Source organism: Erinaceus europaeus, chromosome 21 (genome assembly GCF_950295315.1).
Source record: "Erinaceus europaeus chromosome 21, mEriEur2.1, whole genome shotgun sequence".
Classification (NCBI taxonomy): Eukaryota; Metazoa; Chordata; class Mammalia; order Eulipotyphla; family Erinaceidae; genus Erinaceus; species Erinaceus europaeus.
The window spans coordinates 44,475,131-44,499,344 of NC_080182.1; the positions used below are offsets into that span (position 1 = coordinate 44,475,131).

At 40.7% G+C, this 24,214-nt stretch overlaps 1 long non-coding RNA gene across 2 annotated transcripts in view; it reads right to left on the reverse strand.

Annotated features, from left to right (window-relative positions):
- Positions 1-19,110, reverse strand: part of LOC132535328 (uncharacterized) — a 349,906-nt gene extending 330,796 nt beyond the window's left edge. Inside the window, exons 1-4 of one of the 2 annotated variants that reach the window (XR_009547122.1) lie at positions 19,064-19,110; positions 17,207-17,303; positions 15,384-15,412; positions 15,232-15,304 (exon numbers count right to left, since the gene is read on the reverse strand). This is a non-coding gene — a long non-coding RNA (uncharacterized LOC132535328). Of the gene's footprint in view, positions 1-15,231; positions 15,305-15,383; positions 15,413-17,206; positions 17,446-19,063 lie in introns of those variants that run through there. The other variant, XR_009547123.1, reaches the window with a different exon arrangement.
- Between the last annotated feature and the right edge of the window lie 5,104 nt (positions 19,111-24,214).

Here is a 24,214-nt window from a genome sequence, read left to right on the forward strand (position 1 = left end):
GCTAGGAAGGATTGTCAGTTTCCCCAATGAATGGGTACTCACGGGATGCAACACGAGAAGGTCGATCCAATGCAACCCATCAGGGCATCTGATTTGATTTTATACACACACACACACACACACACACACACACACACACACACACACATATATATATATATAAAGAGGTTTGGTGCCTTAGCCAAAGTATTGGGGGATGAGATACATAAGTTAAGTGTTGAAGAATATGTGAATGTTGTTAATTCACATAAGTTGTATATGGAAGAACTTTTATAGTTTAATACCATACCATATAAACAGATGATTCTTCATATGAAGGCTTGATAGCTGTAATCACTCACTTGTGAAAAAAAATTAAACTTGTAACAAGTTAGAGGTTGATACCTCGATGATTATAATTGGTTTAAATATCTTAATGATTTTGTTTAAAGGTCACCCAATGTAACCTCCTGTAGCAGTCTCTACAGCAGGATCTTTAGACCAATTAAAGTTAAAATATATATTGATTTTTAACCATTTTTACTTTGGAGTATAAACAGGCTCAGGTTATTTAGAGAGTTAATGTATGTTAGTGACAATGGTTTTAACATTTACAATGCCAGATTGATGCCAGATCTGTTGTGGATTAATTTCCACAAGATAGTTTACAGGGCACTTTTGGGGGCCCTCCAAAAGAGCCCTGTATAGAGAATTTGCATTTTAGTTTTGGGAATATATTGTCACGTTAAATATTTAGACTTGGGAGTTGGGCGGTAGTGTAGTGGGTTAAGTGCATGTAGCGCAAAGTGCAAGGACCTGCGTAAGGATCGCGGTTTGAGCCCCTGGCTCCCCACCTGCAGGGGAGTCCCTTCACAGGTGGTGAAGCAGGTCTGCAGGTGTCTGTCTTTCTCTCCCCCTCTGTCTTCCCCTCCTCTCTCCATTTTTCTCTGTTCTATCCAAAAATGATGACAACAATAACTACAACAATAAAACAAGGGCAACAAAAGGGAATAAATAAATAAATAAAATCTTAAAAATAAAAATAAATATTTAGACTTTACCTTAATTAGTTAGTTACTTTAGCAAATTAACTTTACCTTGCCTGATAGTAATATAGCTTCAAGGTTATACTTTTAACCATTAAGTTAATGTTACCAAACTTGAAACATACATATAAACATTTAGTTATAACACACAGGAGGAAAAAAAAAACTTCTGTTATAAAGGAGGAAAAAAACTTTTGTTATAAAAACATATCATTTTAAAAACAAATTTATATCTGTCATTAGTCACACAGTTTAAGACTAAACACTTACCCAAACTTATATATAAAAATCAAAAGAGGGAGAAAAACAAAAATTTTGGAATGTTTCTGGACATCTCCAGAAACTTTGGCTGTGTCCAGCATTTTTATATAAAGTCAATTACCTTTTAGAGTACTCTGAGCAGATGGGTCATGCAAAAAATTTTTTTTGGTCATTCAACACACTCACTCACACAACACAACTGGCCAGTTATAACATAAGACATTCAGGGAAAGGGTAGGAGAGAGGTCTCTGTGAGCCAGATTTTGTAGGTTCTGCCACGTTGTATTATGGGTCCTGGGACGTATCCTGCATCTATTCCTCTTATAGTATTTCTTGTTCTTCAGGGATAACAGCGCCATCCTGAGGGTATTGTCGGACATGGCCGGCTGGAACCCAGACAGGTCTAGAGTAATTTTGAGGGAATACACATGCGAAACCCCTTCCCATGGTCAATAGGGGGTCAGGCCCTTTCCAAATTTTATCGAGTGGGTCTTTCCATTTGACCTTAATAGATGGGAGGGTGGATGGTGTTTGCCAGTGAAGAATAATAGGAGGTAGGTCCAAATTATTGTAAATATTAAAGCGATTTAATGTAGTTAAGGCTTTTGCTAGCTGGATATTGGGGGGATATGTTCCTTCTTTATCTTTATTTAATTGAGCCTTAAGCATTTGATGGGCCCTCTTGACAATGCCTTGTCCCTGTGGAATGTAGGGAATGCCCGTGGTATGAGTAATATTCCAGAGGGAACAAAAATCTTTAAATTGTTTGCTGGTAAACATATGCCTGTTGTCTGTTTTCAGAAAAAATGGAAAACCCATAACGGCAAAACAAGAGAGCATATGGCTTATAAGCTTTTTAGAGCTTTCTCCCATCTGAGCTGTTGCCCACATAAAGTTAGAAAAGGTATCAATTGAGACAAACACATATTTTTGTTTGTCTCAATTTTGGTATGTGGGTGACATCGATTTGCCAAATAGCATTAGCTTTTAAGCCTCAGGGATTAACCCCAAGAGTCTGAATAGCAGCTATTTTTATGAGACTTGCACAGGAAGAGCATGTAGCAAGGATATGTTTTAATTGTGGTAAAGGAACATCAGGAAATCAAGCTCGAAGGCCTTTAAGATTAACATGGGTTAGGGAATGAAAATCAGCAGGATCAGAGACAGAGACTGGGAAAGTTCCTGTGGAGACAAGGTGGTCAGCTGCAGCATTCCCTTCAGACAGGGAAACAGGAAGAGGGCTGTGGGAACAAAGGTGTTGAATATACAGTGGTTGCATTCGAGAACAGAGCATAGACGCGATTTGAATCAAGAGAGGGGAAAGTGGGTTGTCATCAATTTTCACATAAGAACGAGCAAGCCATGGAAGTAAGTTAACAGTATACACACTGTCAGAAAAAAGGTCGAAGGATTCTGTTACAGCTTTTAATGCAAAGAAAACAGCATAAAGTTCTTTGTACTGAGGGGAATTCTCAGGAAGCTCAGTAAAGAGATATTTAGGAGATTGTCTGGGTAATATATAAGGGCAGCAGCTCCCCTTTTACTGCCATCAGTGTAGACTGTAGGAGCAGAGGGAATGGGATCCCGAGAGAAAAGTTTAGGTGCTAGTAGAGGCAAAAGAGGTAAAGAAGCTATCAATTTATTAGAAGGAAAATGGTTATTTGTCCTGGAAACCCCACGAAGCTTATGGCAAAGTGGGAATGATGGCGTATGAGCCACTCTGTATCTGTGAGAGAAAAGGGCAGAATGATTAAATCCGTTTCTTTCCCTAAGACCTGCACAGACCTATTTCTCCCTTGGCAAACCATGAATGCTAACACGTCTATCTCAGTGAGGAGTCTTGGAGCTCTGCCTACTGGTGTGTGAAGCCACTTGAGAACCCCATGGTTTTGCCACAATGCCCCTACTACTGTGGGGGTGGAGTTAAAGATTAGAAGGTTTACCGGAGATGAGGGGGAGAATCGAACAAGGTGGATGTCCTGGAGGGCCTGGTTAACCCTTTCCAGTGCCAAGGAGGCCTCGGGAGTTAATTTACGTTTTGAAGAGGGCTGTTTGTTTCCTTTCAACAGGTCAAACAGTAGTTGGAGGCAGCTTGTGGGCAGATAGAGATACTGCCTAAGCCAATTTAAATTTCCTAGAAAACTTTGTAAAGAAGCAAGAGTAAGGTTAGAAGGAAAGGTGACATTAGGTTTTAAGGGATGAATTTGCATTAGAGAAATCTCTGAACCTAAGAAAGATATTGGAGGAATTAGCTGTATCTTCTCAGGAGCTACATTAAGGCCACTTTTCTTTAATGAAGGAATGAGAAAATCATGTAAGGCACAGAGATCTATATCTGATTTTCCCCATATTAATATATCATCTGTGTAATGAAAAAGATTAAGGCCTTTATGAATATATGGGAAAAGGGTAGATTTAACAGCCTCCTGAAAATTTGTAGGACTACTGGCCATACCCTGGGGCAGCACCATCCATTCAAATCTATCAGCAGGGCTGGCATTATTAATAGAAGGAACAGACAAGGCAAAACGTTTACAATCTTGTGAATGCAAGGGAATAGAGAAAAAAACAATCTTGTATATCAACAGCTATGATTGGAATTCCCGTGGGAATTGCAGAAGCAAGAGGCAAACCCCTTTGGGGGGAGCCCCAGACCTGCATGGTTTTATTTACCTCACAGAGATCTTGGAGCAGGCGCCATTTTCCTGAGTGCTTTTTAATCACAAAGACAGGAGTATTCCATGGGCTTCGAGAATGACGAATATTTCCCAAGGATAATGCTCTCAGATGAGCTCCTTTAAAATTTCTAGTTTATCCCTAGGTAAAGGCCACTGTTCCACCCAGACAGGTTCATTAGAAAGCCAGTCTAAGCAGGGTGTTTGGCTACAAACAGTGGCAGTTAGTAATCGGGGTGCTGATTAGATCTGGTCTCCCAGGAGCGGGTGTTACGCTCTGCAGACACATCTGTGGATATCCTAACATCAAGACATTCCAGAAGATCCCTGCCTAGTAGGTTGGTACTAATATCAGCTACCAAAGGGCGGAAGTGTCCAGTAGAACCTTCTGGGTCTTCCCACATGAGTGAATTTCATGTGAGAAATGATGGGGTCACCCCACCTACTCCATGTATACTGGGTCCAGGGAGGAGTTCCCAATTTTGGGGAACCTCTGCTTGCCTCAAAATTGTCTTTTCTGCCCCCGTGTCAATCAACAATTTAAAAGGAATATTGCCAATCTTTACTGTCATAGTAGGGTGACCTTGTTCTAAAACAGTAGTCCACAAAATCTCAGGCCCCAAATTTGTACCATTCAGGGGCGTACCATCTTTTTGAAATTTGGACCAACAATCTCTTCCAATGAAACCCTCTACATCTGGGACAAATTGTCCGTGGCTTCTGGCTCCCTGACTGAAGGTGGGGTTGTCCTGACTGGAGGCGGGGTTGCCCTTACTGGAGGCGGGGTTGCGCTGACTGGAGGTGGGGTTGCGCTGACTGGAGGCGGGGTTGCTCTAACTGGAGGCAGGGTTGCCCTGACTGGAGGCGTGGTTGCAGCTTATCTGGACATTGGTGATGCCAATGCCCTTGGCGACCACACTGAAAGCAGGCCCCATTTTGATTACATGGGGTAACTGAATAAACCTGTGTTGTAGCGGGTGCCCCATAAGAGCCTGATGTTAAGTTCCTGTGTCGCTAAAATCCAATTATCTGGGTGTAGGTGTTTAAGACTAAGGCATGCCTGACGGAATTGTGGTATCATGCCATCCCAGACAATAGAGCACAGGAGTAGAGAGCGGACGTCAGGATTATAAATCTAAGGTTGCCCTCATTCTTGAGATGAAGTTCGCTAAGGATTCATCAGTGCCTTGGCGAAGAGAGTTAATGGGGATTGATGACTCTACTATGGTTGGGGTCACCCTTTCCCATGCCTGTGTTGCGCAGATGCACACCTGTTCAAAATAACCAGTTGTAAACCTGGCTTCTGCCTGCTGAGTTCCAGAGTCAAACACTCCTGCTCCAAACAAAGCATCAAAATTCCATTCTATCTGTTTGTTACTATTTTCCTGCAATTGTCTAGAGCATTCATCACAGAAGCATGCCTTCCATTGCAGCTAGAGGGTGTCTGGGAGTGCAGCACAAGCCAGGTCTTTCCAGTCCTGGGGGGTGTTAAGGTGCTAGTAAAAACTCCTTAAAATGGACTTAGTCCCTGGAGCATGATATCCATCCTCCTTAACGGCTTGTCTGAGTTCTCTGAGTACTTTAGAGGAGTATGGATGCCACACCTGAGGGTTTTATCTATTGGGGGCCACATTTACCAGGAAGTTACGGACTTGGGTTAATGACGTGGGGGAGAGAGCTACAGAAGTGGAAGCTGAACACATATCTACGGGGATGGAGCTCTTGGGGCGGACTGCAAATGGTCTCTAGATTTTGAAAAGATACCCTTTAACTTTTGTATCTCATCCACAATGTCTCTTAATGATGAGGTATCAGCAGGGGGAGGAGTCGAAGGTGAGGAAGCCACAGGGTCTCTTAATGATGAGGTATAAGCAGGGGGAGGAGTCGAAGAAACAGAAGACTCAGGGGAAGCTGGAACTGGGGCAGCGGGAGGAGGGATTCAGAGAAGGGGAAGCCGGAACCGGGACAACAGGAGGAGGGGTCAGAGAAGGGGAAGCTGCAGGGGAAGCCAGAACTGGGGCAACAGGAGGAGTAGTTAGAGAAGCAGAAGTCTCAGGGGAAGCCGAAACCATGGCAACGGGGTCAGCTGGGGGCGGGGTCAAAGGAGGAGCAGCCGAACACGTGTGCGTGTCTCTGGGAACAGGAGTTTTGGGGCTAACTGCTGATCGCTTAAGGCGTTTAAGTTTTGTGCACATATGCTTTAACTCTCATATCTCAGCCTCAAGGTTGCTTAAGCTCGTGGCAGAACATCTTGTACATATCTTGTAAGTATCAAATATAGCCATGAAAACCCATGGTGTGGCAAAAATTAAAGCGTCTCTGAGATTGAGAACCTGTCCCAGGAGAGAAGGATATAATGTCTGGGACACCTCCTCATAAAATGAAAAAAGTCCCACGGTGGGGGGAAATGCGGGGCCACTGAGGCGGGCGGATGCCACTTACCTGTGTCTGGGCTACTTTTGGGGACCTCAGGCCGGGCCACCCAGCGGGGCGTGAGTGCGGGACATGATGGGCGCCAGGTGTCAGTCTGCACCACGGAGAAGAGAGAGAGAGGAGGTCCGGAGCAAGTAGGGTACACAAATCTTTATTATTGGATTGGGGGGGTGTCTCAGGCCATGTGGAGTCAGCTGACAATGGCCATACCCACTACCTCACCACCAGGCAAGAGCAAGAGAGAGAGGGCGCTGAGGGAGAGAGAGAGCCCAGAGAGAGGGGGGGAAGTGTGAAAGCTTTTATTGGGCAACAACCAGGGGTGACGTGTGGGGCAGGATTGGTTGAAGGGGGCACTGCTAGGATTTCGCAGGGCGTGGTAAAACCTGGGGGCAGAGACTGCATCAGAATAATTCCTCAGCATCAGCCCCCCACCGTGTTTCTTGGAGCCCTGCCTCCCACATCCCAGCCCCACTAGGGAAAGAGCTAGACAGGCTGGGAATATGGATCAACCCAGACCTTCTAGCTTCTGCACCCCATGATGATCCAAGATCCATACTCCCAGAGGGATTAAAAATAGACAAGCTATCGAGGGAGGGGATTGGATACAGAGCTCTGGCAATGGACACTATTTGCAAATGTACTGCTCTTATCCGATAGTATTGCTGGTATTTGACCTTATGAATGAAAATTTTAAAATATAGCTTCAACTCCACATTCCTCCCACATTTCCCATTCCTTAATGCCTATCCCAGTAAACATTATGCTCCAAAGGTGCCCTCCACCCAAAGTGAACTCAGGAATCAGGGGCAAACTGTAATGAACTCACTCAGTAACTCACTAGCTAGCATTTGTTGAGAGGTACCCAACCCTCATGCACACAGACTTTCACTGCATTCACTCTTATTCCCCATTCTTTTTATTTAGTTAGAGATAATCAAAGGAGAGAGACAACACTTAACCTGAAGTCCTGGTGCACTGGTGCCCCTCCTTTTCTTTGTCAGGGCTTGAAAGCTTTAAATACAGGCAGTACACATGAGCTTGCTGGACCCTCCCCACTGAAATATCCCTCAGTTCCAAGAGAAGCACTTATTGAAATGGCTTCATGTCTGTCATTTGTGCCCCTGTGGAACTTACAGAAGCTGTTGCCTGTGTATGCACAATTCTTTCTTTCTTGACTTGGAAAGCAAAAGGTACTCTACAACCCTTATTTACAATGTTCTTTTACTAAGAAAGAAAGAAAGAAAACGACTTTACTTTTACCACACTGTGACCTCGTTCACTTAAATTGTGCTCAGTGTCCACCACAAGTCCACTAGCCTTAAATGTAGCAGCCTCCCCCACAGCTGGTGTAATGACACTTTTCTCCAACGTTTGTCTATGTCAGCTCTTCCTTTGCTTTGGTCTTCTTTGAGAGATGTTTGAGAGCTAGAAGTGAAAACATATATTTAAAAAGCTGTTGTTTATTATTCAATTGTTAAAGCAAGAACCTTGGCCCTAACTGGGTCCGTATATACCCACTATCATGTTCCTCTACCAAACACCCACTCCCTAACCCACTCCTGCCCCTGCATTCTGCAATGGGGGTGAGGGGAGCCAGTTACGCTGGAGTATCTGGCCATCCATTTACCTTACAGATGCTGAGAACACTCCAGTTACAGATGTCTGGGTGGCATGCTATGTGCATACTCTAGGTTGCATGAACCCACATTTGATGGCAGCAACCTCAGCATAAGGTTTGCTTACTAATATTGTGCCATGACTCTTGCTGCGCAAGATTCATTGTTGATTAACATTTAGGAAAGTTTCATATTGGGGAAATAATTTTTAGTGGACTCCTAAAAGTAGTTTTAGTTTTAATAATTTATCCATAGGACTAGTTCAATGATATTCATGAATGAATGCAAGGATTGGTACTTCTTTTAGTTTATCATTACAGATCTCTAACTGGTAAACTGCTCCTTAAGTCTGAGTGAAAGCAGCAGAAGTAACAAATATTTCTGAAAGGTCCTTCCTAAGCAGTGAACTTATTTCCTGCTCCCGTTCTGTACCCAACATTCCCAAACCATCCTGATTGCCAAAGAGACAGGCTACAATAAACACAAACATAGTCAGCCATATTTCAGTGCTATCATAATGTGGTTCTTCTGTAACTACAGGTAGTTTCACTCTTGCTCTAGCTATACCTAATACAACCATTGCACATTGACTATCAACAGAATTGGGTATTTTTTAAGTAACATACAAATCATTTGTACTATACCTTGTGCTCTGTATCAAGGTATAATTTCCTGAGCCTGAAAGAAAAAAAAAGGGGAAAAAGAATGATTTCAGGCAAATGTTGTGTAATTATTACAAAGAACGAACTCTAAGTTTATCAGAATACCTCTCGGCATTGTACATTACAGATTCCTTGAGAATTATCAAAGTAAAGGATTAAATATTATCATACTCTGCTACCCACTGTTGCCCAATGTAGCATCTGATTTCCATGCATGTGGAAAGGTTGCTATACAATGTGCAAAACAGCAAAATAGTCTAGAGTTGAGATTTGACTCTATAAGCATTCACCAATATGTAGACTGTGTTCCATTCAAAACTCTATTCATGCTGACAAGACCAACTATTGACCTCTCAACATCTGTCACTGACCCTGCTTGGTACTTAGAGCATGCCACTTGCACTTGAATTCTTTGAACCCTGGAACATAACCTGTGCAGTGCTCTTCATAACAGGATGCTTCTTGTATAGGACATTAGTAAATAAATAAATGAATAAATAAGCAAACACATATACATTTTAAGTTTCACTATACCTTGTTACTTTCCCTAAATGATTTCTTAAGAGACCTGGAAAGGATAATTGGACATTTCAGACAAATATAACATTCTTATGGCAAAACATTCTATTACTTTGACAAAAACTCTGCATTTAAAAGTAATTGGTTAAAAAGAATTGAAAAACTCAATGACAAGATAAACATTAAGTAATAAAAATGAAATTCATAGTATTAATTGAAGTATTGCATTTAACACATGTGATAGGCAAAAGAAAAGAAATGCATGTTATCCATGATTTGATACATACAGGGTTTCGTAGTCATTGTGATTAAGAATCTATTACTGGAACACCAATTAGGAAACCATCCAGTATATAAATTAGGAAACAATTTTCAACACATTTGATATTGTTAGACTTCTGAGAAATTGCATACAACCACATGCATTACTGTAGGTATCTACACATCTTTAAATGCATTTTAAACTCATAATGATCTTCATATGTGTGCCCTACCACTTAATGCATACATAATAGACTGTATTAAATGTTCTTAGGGGCTGGAGGTGTGTGTGTGTGTGTGTGTGTGTGTGTGTGTGTAACAAAACTCATATTTACTTTCAGGATTGAGTCACAGAAGTGACACTTCAGGTTAACTAAATAAATGCTGGAATGAAACGAAATTTTGAAAGGTGTTCCTTAAATTATGTTGATAATGGAGAAAATCTGCCCTTTGTGAATGGGAGGAATGTGCAGACAGCAATCATGAGGAGATAAGAAACTGTACCTAAAGTATAACTGGGTCATCAATACAGACATGAAGAGATGTACACTGTGTATCTATGTAACATGGAGCACTTCATTAATCTGCATGTTATGCTTGGGCAGGAGGCAGCATAATCCTCTCTGTACTGTTGTTCCAGGGCACTTGTATGTGCTGCAAAGGCAAGCAATCTACCTACATTTTAATAAGCTCACTTTTTAAAATATTTTATGTATTATTATTAGATATTATTATTAGATACAGAGAGAACTTGAGCAAGGAAGGTGGAGATACTGAGGGAGAGACACAGAAAGACATCTGCAAGCCTGCTTCACAATTTGTTAAGAATAAGCTGATATTTTAAATAAGCTATTTGTCTAACATTTTGTAAACACCATACTGTTTGTCTATTGGCATTTTCTGACTATCAGGTATAGTTGACAACTATTAGTAAAAGTAGTAATAGTCACACTAGCAGAAGCCAGAGCCAAGTAGTGCCCTGGGGGATGGGGGGCAAGAAAAGGAAAAAAAAGAAAAGAAACAAGAGACAAAAGAAAACAAAGGTAAAGGAAAAGAAAAGGAAAAAATCAGGAAAACAAAGTCACACAAGATGAAACCTGGACTGGATGTGACACATTGCATCAAAGCTAGTGAAGCCGGGCATGGATGAGAAGAGAGGGGACAGAGCCTTGAGCTTCAGGTGTGTGAAGGTGGAAAAGGGACATAGCTATGGGAAAATGTGTCCTTCAGACAACACTCACAGGGAGATGAGAGCCTATACATTTACATCAGCAACTCCACTAAAAGCCATTAATGGCAAAGTGCACAGCTGTTATAAATAATGACGTTATCTCCCTTACCTCATCTTAGAATGAACCTGAAGGCCAATAACATGTATTTAAAAAAAGTGAAAGAACACAGAATTGTTCATAACAATATTGACACAAACTCATCTTCTTATAGCAATTAGACAACTATTCAGAATTCTTTTAAAAATATTTTTAATTTACTTTTTTATATCTAAAAAGGAAACACGGGCATCTTTTCTATCCACTTATTTATCAAAGTCCTTATGCTCCTTTGTAATGACTTCCATTTCCTTGGCATATCCCTGCTTGGTGAATGGCACCACCCCATCTTTAGGGGCAGAATGATGACATTTGCTTTCAGATTTTTCCACTCTGCTCTTTGTTCCCAGTTTTCCTTCTTCACCCTTTAATGGAAGTTTGGCATAACGGATTATATTAACTCTTTAAAATATAGTGTTAGCTGTCAGTAGTGAGTTCTCCAGAGAGACAGAAGGAAACACAGGACACAACTCTGGCACATGGGGTGCCAGGCCATGTGTGAACTGATTTAAACTGCTCATCATGCAAGACACACTCCCAGATACTTTGCCACAGCTCTTTACATATAACAGTTATGCGTCTCTAAGGAGGGTCTGAGTGGATGTTTTGTTTTATGTTTAATGTCTCCCATGCTTGATGAATAGAGCTCCTGTTCTCACTTTTCCTCACTGCTTCTGTTGCTTTTATCCCTCTCATCTCAACATACTTATCCATCCTCTTTACCCTCCTCTTATATTCATGCTTACTACCTGTTATTTCTGATTATACAACCTCCTTTACCTCATGATATTATTTAATTTTACTTAACCTAGTCAATATTGATGTAAACATTAGTCTTGCACACATATACCTGCTGTTGCAGTATTTATTTTCCTTAATAATTTCAGGGGTTCCAATTTACTTTTTAAAGAATCTGTCATTATTGGAGGGTCAGTGGATAGTGTGTAAATGAATAAAGAAAAGTTTTTTAAAGGCTTACCTTTACAAATACAGGATTTGATGAAAGGAACATATTTGATTTACTTGATGAAATAATATTAAACAGGTGAACTGGAACTTTCTCTTGTGGCTTTATTATTGGTTTATTCACAAACACAGGCCTAAATATGGGCTGAAACACACTGACGTGAGACTCTATACTTCAACTGGCAGACACTCAATTGGGTCAATAAGATGCAGTAGAATCCCCCCTCTGCTGCCCAATCTCATGTATAAACCAAAAACCTAGTATATCAGCCACAGTACCACCTGCCAGCTCAGTAACAGAATCCAGGCTCGATGTACAAGCTGAGATGTAAAAAAAGCTATAACCATGGTAGAGTGTACAGGAATTTAGAAAATTCCTTAGGAGAGAAATTCAAGAATTTAAACTTAACATGCAGAAACATACTCAAGAGTTAAAAGATGACATCGCCAGAGAGTTACCAAAAACCAAAAGAAGAATAGCAAGCAGAATTCATTATGAGGCTATAAATCAGGAAAGGGAAACTCCAGAGTTTCAATGTAGGAAAGACACTTGAATGCAATTTTGTCTCGTATAGCTTGTCGAGGAAATAGAACCAATCATGAAGACACAGCTAGCACACAGTGTGAATTCAAAGGTGCAAGAGAGGAAAGATTTTGGGGAATATGAAGCAATTCTCTGTGAAACAGTGACTTCATCAGAAAGATAAATGCAAGAGAGATAGGGCAGTAGACAGCATATTTTAAAAAATCCCAGAACATTTTCCACACCTGGTTATCATCCAAAACAGGTCTACCAGTGTCTATCTTTCTCTCTCCCTCTCTTTCTTCCCTCCTCTTTCCATTTGTCTCTGTCCTATTCAACAACAACAATGACATTAAAATAACAACAACAATAATAACCACAACAATAAAACAACAAGGGCAACAAAAGGGAATAAATACATATTAAAAAGTTTTTAAAAAGCCATTTCCATCCAGTGTGACTCAAGTATCAAATGACATATATGATATTTACACCTTTCAGGCCAGTTCTGATATGGGTCTCTGAAAGCACATACCCTAAATATAGAATTGACAGGTGGGTCAGGAGAATAGCTCACATAGAGAGTGCTCTGCTTTGCCACGTGCAAGACACAGGTTCTACCGCTCCCACCCTACAATACACACACACACACACTCTCTCTCTCTCTCTCACATACACACACACATGCACACACACGCAAACACACACACAACACACATACACACACCTTGAAATAAGCTTTGGTACTGAGGTATCTTTCAATCTTTCTCTGCCTCTATGTATCTATCTAAACAACAAAAATAATAAAATAAAATAAAATACATGCTAATTCTAACTCCCCAACCTATTCTTCGCACTGATGCATATTTGTTTTGTTTGCATCGGGTGACAGAGAGAAGGAAGGTAAGAAACCACAGCATGGAAACTGTCTGCAAAGCAACAAAGTGGGCTCTAACCCACCTTGAAGAAGGAGAATACATCTTCTTAATCTGTGGTACACAATACACAGCTCTGGTATTCGACCAGTTGAGGAATATTTCCAACTTCAAAAAGACAACAATAAACACATTTCTTTTTTATCTGGAGTTTCACCATATCAGTTTATATCACAGAATATTTTATTTTATCCTAAGAAGACTTTATTCTGCAGCTATTAAATAAGTCTGACTGCAGAAATAAAATTGATTCCTCATCACTACTAAGACATAGGTTATTCCACTGAGACTACACTGGCTTCATTAAATTTTGTCTCCTAGCATTGTATCTACACAGAATAGTCCAGCAACTCCTTTAAAATTTTGATAACACATAGCAATATATATCACAGCTATATACAAGATACTGGGTACTGTACAGCAAACCCTAACAAAGGACTTTTCAAAGTTAACCTAATTACCAAATAATGTGATGATAACATTAACTATCAATTGTCTTTCTGAACCCTAAGACAGTAGGAACTTCACATCTCCACTATGGAGCCTCTACTTCCCCCAGTCCTGGAACCATTGGATATGGCCCACTTTCCCGCATGCCTCTCCCAATCCATCTCAAATAATATTGCATCTGCCAATCACAACCTAACCAACACAACAATTGCCACCTCAGCATGCTTTACTTCAGACGGTGTCCAGAGACTTCACGTGTGGAATGACAACCCTTCAACTTCATTACTCGTGTGAGACCTTTCCTTTCATAGTATACTCTAATTTCATCTCAGGTGGTTCACTTTCTAACAAAGTCCCAAAACCTAGATATACACCAGTTTCTGTGAGAGAGAGCATATGTTCACACGTATCCGTAAACTACTGCAAAATATATGCCTGAAAGCAGAAGTGCACTAGAGTTTGCAGTGAGTACCCCTCTAACACTTCTTCTCCTCTATTCCAAGCTTTGGGTCCATGATTGCTCAACAATTTGTTTGGCTTCGTATGTTAACTCTCTTTTCAGTCACCAGGTTCCAGATGCCATCAGGATGCCGGCCAGGCTTCCCAAGACTGAAGACCCCACCAATGTGTCCTGGAGCTCAGCTTCCCCAGAGACACACCCTACTAGGGAAAGAGAGAGGCAGACTGGGAGTATGGACTGACCAGTCAACGCCCATCTTCAGCGGGGAAGCAATTACTGTAGCTAGACCTTCCACCTTCTGCATCCCACAATGACCCTGGGTCCATGCTCCCAGAGGGATAGAGAATGGGAAAGCTATCAGGGGAGGGGGTGGGAAATGGAGATTGTGTGGTGGGAATTGTGTGGAATTGTACCCCTCCTACCCTATGGTTTTGTTAATTAATCCTTTCTTAAATAAAAAAAATTTGATAACACAGATGCTTATATCTTAAAAGAATGATGGGAGAAGACAGTACCTTAGAAACCCCAAGGCTATTTGATCCAGTCTCTTCTAATCCAAATGAAGACTTGAGATCTATGTAATGTAGCCATAGACATGATAAGAACATTAATTACCGTGGCTTGGAAATACATATGTAACACTATATATGCTCATACATATTTCAATAAAACATAATAATAGCAAATTGTTTCATAGCATTCAAGATTTTTTCTAGAGAGCTGGGAGGCAGTGAACTGGGTTAAGTGCACATAAGAAGAAATGGAAAGACCTGTGAAAGTATCATGGTTTGAGCCCCCAGCTCCCCATTTGCAAGGGGGTTTCTTCACAAGCAGTGAAGCAGGTATGCAGCTGTCTATCTCTACCCTTCTCTATCTCCCCTCTCCTCTCTCAATTTCTCTCTGTCCAATATAATGGAAGGAAAAAAAAAGCTTCTTGGAGCATTGGCTTTGTAGTGCTGGCACCAAGACACAGGATAACCCTGGAGGCAAAAGAAGTGATTTTTCTGAAAAATAAAGTTAAGTAGGACAGTTAAGATGACAAAAAACCCAGAGAAAGGTAGTTTTTTTCAAAATGGTTTCATTACTTCATCAAGAAATAAATGTGTTACTAACTGACCTGATTGTAGTTCTGGTATTTTCTTCATTCCAACTGCTTAGTTAGAAGCAGACTTTCCCACGTTATGGATTCCCTGGATGGGTTTGAAACAAAATGATTAATGAGTATTATAAATTTCATATAATCTCAAACACATATACTAAGGTTATTACCTTCAAATCAGGACATTTTCGACGAAAACCTATGATTGAAATAAAACATAAAATCAATTATATGGCTACGTGAAAGACTTCACTTCATAGACAGTAAATAGCAAGCTGAAACCCCCAGGCTTTGAGCAAAAATGACTGCATTTTGACATCAAATATGATGCGCCTGGTAGGGCACACATGTTGCCAAGCACAAAGATCCATTATCCCATCCATGGCGAGGAGGAGCTTTACAGGCAGTGGACTGATGTTGCAGGTTTCTTTGTATCCCAGGAACTAACCTATGATAGACATCCTAGATCTATCCACCCTAGAGTCCATATTGTCATTCCCTCTACACCCATTCTTTGGTTCCTGTTTTATTAAATACTTCATTCTGCTCACTATCTTACCACCTTTGAACCACCGAGTTACAGATGCTACTATGATCCCATACTGACCTCCCTAGGTATATGACCATGCCAGCTGATTCCAAAACGTGTCACCTGTCCAGAGCCCTCCCTGAATAGGAAAAGAGAGATAGGGGCTGTGGTATGGATCAACCAGCCAACATCCATGTACAGCAAAGAAGCTGTTTACGGAAGCCAGAACACCTTTCTTGTATAGCCTCCAAATAATTTTAGTCCATATTTGCAGAGGAGGGATGTTAGGGGAAGATAACCAGAGGGCTCTGAACCCCAGTTCCAACCAGGACTCAAAATATTCATCAGCAGGAATCTTTGCACTTATGCCATCACTGAAAGAGAATCTGGAAATATGAAAAGAAACACAGGCACTATTTCTCTTCTCTACTTCTTTTCTGGAGAAAAGAGGAAAAAGAACACACTAGTAGGTGGAGGTGGGACTCAGAAATGAAGTGAAGGCAGGGCCATAGAAGTGAATAAAAAAGTATGTGTGTCTGTGTGAATATATATTCACAGATATATATATATATATATATATATATATATATATATATATATATGGAAGACTGTGTTAAATATAGTAAAAACATATCTTTGGGGAGGGATAGAGAATGGGGCAGCTATCAGGGGAGGGGATGGGATATGGAGTTTTCATGGTGGGAATTGTGTGAAGTTGTACCCCTCCTATCCTATGGTTTTGTTAATGTCTCCTTTCTTAAATTATATATACATATACATATACATAACCATTGGAGAACTACTATAATTTCCACTAGTGGGGGGAATAGACACTGAAATTTAGTGGTGAGAATGCTATGGAATATAACCTATTATAATTTTATCAGTCACTATTAAATTACTATATATATATATTTCATCTGATGGCATTTGCTAATATCTGATGTGATAGAAAATACAAACTCACATGTCCAGTGGAGAAACAATTAGAGAAGTCAGAACTGCCACCTTCTGCACCCCAAAAAGAATTTTGGTACATACTCCCAAAGGGGTAAACAACAGGGAAGTTTCCAATGAAAACAATGAAACACAAAACTCTGGTAGTGGGAAATGTAGAGAATTATATCCCTGTTACCTTACAATATTATAAATCAATATAAAGTCACTAATAAAATTTAAAAAAGAAAAAAGGAAATACATTCGCTGTTACTCAGTTTTGTTTTTCTCACACTGTAGTAGTTAGGTTATCTTATCTGACTAGGAAAATAAACCGCAGGTTCTTTAGAAATTAAGGTTCTGTCAAATCACTCTTTTGAGAAGTTAAATTCACCCTCCTGGGAGGGTGAATATAGGGAACGTTGGTGGTGCCTATGGTATAGAATTATACTCTGTCACCATACAACCTGGTAACATAACAAATAACAAATAAGTAAACTGTTGGAACAATAATGTAATAATGTTTACCTTTCACTGCTCCACTTAGAATTTTCTTTATGCCTCTATCTGCATTTCCAGATAAATGATTCACAGCCTTCTGTGAGAAGTTCTCACAAACATCCTCCTAAATTTAATATCATTATTAAGTAGCAGAAAGATACCTGAATTCTTTCTAAGAGATTACTTGCAACATAAATCAACTTGCAAACCAGAATTTGGAAAAACAAAGCAATTGAATTGAGAAGAACACACGTCCTCTCCAAATCACTGTATCTTGGGGAACGAGTGGTGGTGCACTGGGTTAAACACACCTTGTATCAAGCACAAGGTCCCATGCAGGGATCCTGGCTCAAGCCCTCAGCCTCCCCCATCCCTTTAGGTAGGATACCTCACAAGCAGTGAGGCAGGTTTGCAGGTGAAGGTGTCTATCTTTAACTCCCCTGCTTGACTTAACCTCCACTCTTGGTGTCTCTCCATCCTACCCAATAAAAATGGAAGAAAAGGGCTGACAGGAGCAGTGCATTCACAGAGTAGGCAGTGAGCCCCAACAATAACACTGGAGGCAAATAAACAAGTTGTCTCTAAGCTTCACCTGACCATTGGTTCTGTAACTCAACTTATGTAAATATTCTTATAGGTGGGGCTGGGTGGTGGTACACCTAGTAGACCACACACACTCATAAGGCCCCAGTTTCAAACTCTCAGTCCTGACGTGCAGGGAGGAAGTTTCACAAGACAAAACAGCAGTGCTGCAGCTTTCACCCTCTCTATAACCCCTTTTCCTTCTCAATTTCTCACTTTACTACCAAATAAATAAATAAAGTTGATTTAAAAGTATTTTCAGGGACTGGGTGGTGGTGCACCTGGTTGAGTGCACATGCTACAAGGCACAAAGACCCGGTTCAAGCCACTGGTCCCCAACTGCAGGGGAAGCTTTGCCAGTGATGCAGTGATGCAGATGTCTCTCTGTGTCTCTCCTTCTCTGTCAACCTCTTTCCTCTTGGTTTCTGGCTGCCTCTATCCAATAAATAAATGAAGATAATAAAAAATTTATTTATTTTAATAATACCATTGGGTAGAGCACAAGAGTTTTGCCTTGCACGGGACCTAGGTTCAAGTCCTGATCCTAGCTGTGAGTTCCACTGCAGTATGTAAACGTCTGTCTCCATGGTATGTTTCTTTTTCTCTCTCATTCTCTCTCTGCTAGTATCTCTAGGCTTCCCAATCTGAAAGAAACAAAATTGCTTGGAAAGCAATGTCATAGAAGACATGATTCCGATTCCTGGAATCTGCAAAGTTTCAAATAAACAATAATTATATTGTGAAACTAACTTACATGCACATCTCAAAAATTAAATGAATTCAAAATATTTAGCTTCATTTGTAATTCTCCACTAACAAAATATTTAATGGGTATACTATCTATAATTTTGAAATTTTCTAGTGAAAGGAAAATTGATGACAAAAGATGTTCTTTTTTTTTCTTTTTTTAAAACCTTGCCTCCAGGATTATTGCTGGAGCTTTGTACCTGCACTACAAATCCACTACACCTGGATGCCGTATTTCCAATTTTGTTGCCATTGTTGCTGTCTTCTTGTTGTTATTGCTGCCATTGCTGTTGTTGAATACGACATAGATAAACTGAGAGAAGAGGGGAAGAGAGAGAAGGGGAGAAAAGAACACCTGCAGACCTGCTTCACTGCCCATGAAGTGACCGCCCTGCTGGTTGGGAGCCAGGGGCTGGAAGAGGATCCTTACAGCAGTCCTTGCCCTTTGGTCAGTGTGAGATTATCCTGCTGCACTACCGCCTGGCCCCTAGTTGTCCTGTTTTTAATCTGTATTTTTACAAATAAATCTAAAATAATTATGCTAAAAGACAATACCTTAGAGTCCCAAGGAGAATCCCAGGGTAAATCTTCCTCTTCTTTACCTTTACAGGATGCCATGACATCTAAAACTGTAGTCACAGACACTTTAATGAGGGAATATATCACTATGAACTTCAAATACATATAGAACTGTAGCAACATTTATAGATATTTCAATAAGATGCAATTGACAAAAAAATATATATCAACTAAGGTTGAAACTTTTTCTTGGAAAAACATTTATTTTGTTAGCTGGGGTAATTACAAAAATAAATATAATAGTCTTCTAAGTCACCTCCTTTTTACATTTTAGATGGAACTTAATAGAATCAAGTTAATATGATAAACTAAAAACAAGAAATGCAAATAAAATATTATCTCATCTACAGTTTTGAAAATACAAAAAAAATAACAGCAGGGGACAAAAGGAAAGTAGAGCTTGGACTGGGTTTGGTGGACTGCATCCAAGAAAAGGATTCTGGGAAGGAAAAGAGAGGACTAGACTGGCATTGAGGGCCTACTTTCTGGTAGCTAAAAAGGGCCAGAGTTGGGATAAGAATATTCTGCAGACACTTATTGTAGGGAGGTAACAAACTGCACCTATGCAACAACTGCGCTATAAATCACTAACTCTACTATATCAATAAGTAGCCTAATTCTACAACAAAGTTTTGGTTACATATCATGAAGCATGGAAATTATCCCAAGTCAATAAAAAGCCATCTCTTACTGGTATTATGAAAGAGCAGGTATGTAAATATGATGGGGGTGGGTAAGATGAAAATCCAGTTCATTTTGTTTCATTCCATTGAGGAGTCAGTGGTTTACAGTGTGGTTATTGAAAAATGGGTACAGTCTCTCATCTCCCCATGTTAAGTGTCTGCAGAACACTCTCAGTCCCAACTTGTGCCTTTGATGACCACCATGCTCCAGAAGTCCCCACGTGTGTCTCTACTACTTCCCTTCCCTTCTTTCCCCAGAGTCTTTTTCTGTGGTGCAATGGATCACAGCCAGTCCAAGTTTCATTCTGTTTCCCACTCTCCCCTTGTTTCTTCAGTTCTAACTATAAGTGAGATCACCAGCTATTAACTGATAACTTATACAACATATCAACTTTTATTGATCTTTTTTCACTATGCAATTAGTAAGTGAAATTCTTTGGCTATCAGAGGAAATGAACAAAACATTCACCACAGAGGAGATCCAAAAGGCTAACAAACATATGAAAAACTGCTCTAGGTCACTGTCAGAGAAATGCAAATTAAGACAACACTAAGATACCACCTCACTCCTGTAAGAATGGCATACATCAAAAAGGACAGCAGCAACAAATGCTGGAGAGGATATGGGGACAGAGGAACCCTTTTACATTGCTGGTGAGAATGTAAATTGGTACAGCCTCTGTGGAGAGCAGTCTGGAAAACTCTCAGAAGGCTAGACATGGACCTTCCATATGACCCAATAATTCCTCTCCTGGGGTTATACCCCAAGGACTCCATAACACCCAACCAAAAAGAGGTGTGTACTCCTATGTTCATAGCAGCACAATTCATAATAGCTAAAACCTGGAAGCAACCCAGGTGCCCAACAACAGATGAATGGCTGAGAAAGCTGTGGTATATATACACAATGGAATACTATGCAGCTATCAAGAACAATGAACCCACCTTCTCTGACCCATCTTCGACAGAGCTAGAAGGAATTATGTTAAGTGAACTAAGTCAGAAAGTTAAAGATGAGTATGGGATGATCCCACTCTTCAACAGAAGCTGACTTAGAAGATCTGAAAGGGAAACTAAAAGCAGGACCTTTGGGTCCATGATTGATCACCAATTTGTTTGGCTTTGTATGTTAACTCTCTTTTCAGTCACCAGGTTCCAGATGCCACCAGGATGCTGGCCAGGCTTCCCTGGACTGAAGACCCTACCAATGTGTCCTGGAGCTCCGCTTCCCCAGAGACACACCCTACTAGGGAAAGAGAGCGGCAGACTGGGAGTATGGACCGACCAGTCAACGCCCATGTTCAGCGGGGAAGCAATTACAGAAGCCAGACCTTCTACCTTCTGCAACCCTCAACGACCCTGGGTCCATGCTCCCAGAGGGATAGATAATGGGAAAGCTACCATGGGAGGGGGTGGGTTATGGGGATTGGGTGGTGGGAATTGTGTGGAGTTGTACCCCTCCTACCTTATGCTTTTGTTCACTAATCCTTTCTTAAATAAAAAATTTAAAATATATATATATATATATATATATATATATATATCTTACTCACACTGAAATTAACATTCTGTCACATCACTCCTTTATAAAAACTAAAATTTCTCTCCAACTCGTCCTTCATCTGTATCTCCAGTTAAATGATCAGTATGATTCAGTGGGACGTTCTCACAAATATTCTCCTAAAATTAATGTCAATAATGAGTAGCATAAATATATCTGAATATGTTCTAAGACAATACCTGAAGTATGTACTAGCAATGCAATTCAGCTTGAAAACAAGAATTTGGAAAACCAAAATAATTAAATTGGAAAGAAAACAGGTGCCCTCCTGATATGTGTATCTTTGTGTCAATCTGTCTTCACTTGACCCTGGATTCTGTAACTGAACTTAGACGTCATGAATAAATGCTTTCATAGATAGGAGGCAGATCCTGGGACAGGACCCATGACTTCCCACCCAAGACCTAGGCTCAAGTCCTGGCTTCACATGTGAGTGCACTCAGGGATTCTACAGTGCTGTGCTTTATCTCCACCTGTGTGAGACTCTCCCTCTCTCAGATATTCTCACTCTGTCTCCCTAGATGGAAAAAAAAAACCCAATTAGGCAGGAGTAGTGAAATAGTACAATGTGCATTCCAGACTCTGCACATAAATCAATAATTGAATAAAGTCCCCATCTACGGAGAAAAAGCTTCAGAATTTCTGGAGCAGGGAAGGTGACACTCTTGCCTCTCTCCCTCTCTATATCGACCTCCCCTCCCAATGTCTCTGTGTCTATCCAATCAATAAGTAGCATCAAAATTAATGCCTAAAATCTGGCTTACATACATATCTCAAACAATAAATTCAGGAAGGCCAAATATAACTTCTCACTGAATTAAAAGGACACTTAACAAATTTGATTATAAACAACTTCTTCAGTGAGTACACCAATTAGACATTTAAATGTCCTCATAAAAATTAAATTCTGTAAAACAGCTTACTCCACTACAAATTTCTGACCAAATTAGAATGGCATTTAATGGGGCTGGGTGGTGGCAGGCCTGGCTGAGTGCACAGGTCACAATGCACAAGGACCTGTGTTCACGCCCCAGGCCCACCTGCAGGGGGAAAGCTTCATGAGTGGTGAAGCGAGTCTGCAGGTGTCTGCCTCTCTTCCTCTCTATCTCTACCTTCCCACTGACATCTGGCTGTCTCTGTGAAATAAATAAAGATAATAATTTTGTAAAAGAATCATTACAAATGTCACTTGACAAATATTTTAGGCAGATTATTTAGTGACTATGCACACTAGCAATTTTTTAAAAATCTACCTATGGCATAAAATATTGTTAAAAGATACTTGGCCTGATGAGAAGCATGTCAAATTGACCGTAATTAATTATTTGATAAAGTTTCCTTTTGTAATTGTTGGGCTTCACCACTATAGACTGACTTTCTCCTCTGGGAGAGGGAGACAGACACACAGGAACAGTGGCACTCTAGCACCCAAACTTGCTCCAGTGCAAGTGGGGCGAGGGCTGCACTCGGGTCACACACACACAGCAAAGTAGGCACACTCCCAGCTGAGCGCTCCTGCTGATTCCACGTCACGAAGCTTGTAACTGGGAGTCCAGCGGTAGCGCAGCAGGTGAAGCGCAGGTGGCTCAAAGCTCAAGGACTGGCCTAAGGATCCTGGTTGGAGACCCCAGCTCCCCACCTGCAGGGAGTCACTTCGCAGGCGGTAAAGCAGGTCTGCAAGTGTCTTATCTTTCTCTCCCCCTCTCTGTCTTCCCCTCCTCCCTCCATTTCTCTGTCCTCACAACGATGATAGCAGTAACAAAATCAATAACAACTACAACAATAAAACAAGGGCAACAAAAGGAAATGAATAAAATATGAGGAAAGAAGAAGAAAACATGAAGCTTTTATTGGCAGGAAGTATTGTTGAATAACAAGAGTAAGTAATAATATGATTCTCCATGTCCCAACACTTAAACACTCTTTTCTGCATACACTGTCAATAAGTAAAAAGGATGGTAACAGTAACCCCTCTACTTACCTCTGTCTGGCTCCTAAGGCCCAATATTCACTTAGTCCTGAAACACCAACCCTCCTCCTTCCTCTCACTTCTTCAGTCAGTGCTTGAACTCCCAGCAGCACCCTGCTCCACACACCATGGCAGTTAGAACTCTCAGCCCCAATGGCAGTTGGTGGGGGAGGGGCGCCAGGGGGCCCTTCTGGGAAGGTGGTTGGAGGGTGAGGTGCCAAGTGCAGAAGCTTTTGGAGTGGTGAAGCAGTGTTGCTGGTGTCTCCCTTTCTCTCTCCCTCTCTACACCATTCCGCACTCAATTTCTGGCTGTCTCTATCAAATAAAGGTAATAAAAACATTTTTAAAGTAGAACATGAAGACAAAAAAGTATTTTGATAGGCTTCACAAGATGCTATTTTTGAAATTTTTAAAAGATTTTATATATGTGTATGAGATTTTATATATTTATTTATGAGAAAGACAGGAGGAGAGAGAAAGAAAGAACCAGATGTCGCTCTGGTACATGTGCTGCCAGGGATTGAACTGATGCTTGAGAATCCAATCTTTATCCACTGCACTACTTCCCAGAGCACTTGTGAAAGTCTTAATGACAACCATGCTATTATGCAATGAAATGAGACAAATAATATGGATAGTTCTAGTCCAATCTAGGCAACATTTTATGAACTGTCAAAGGAAAGAATGTAATGAAATATATCAGAAGTAAAAAAGATGGTAACAGTATACCCTCTACTTACCTCTGTCTGGCTCCTAAGGCCCAATATTCACTTTGTCCTGAAACACCAACACTCCTCTCTTTCCTCTCGCTTCTCCAGGCAGTGCTGGAAATCCAAACAGCAACCTGCTCCACAAAACAAGGCAGTTAGTGGGGGAGCCCCAATGGCAGTTGGTGGGGGAGGGGCGCCAGGGGG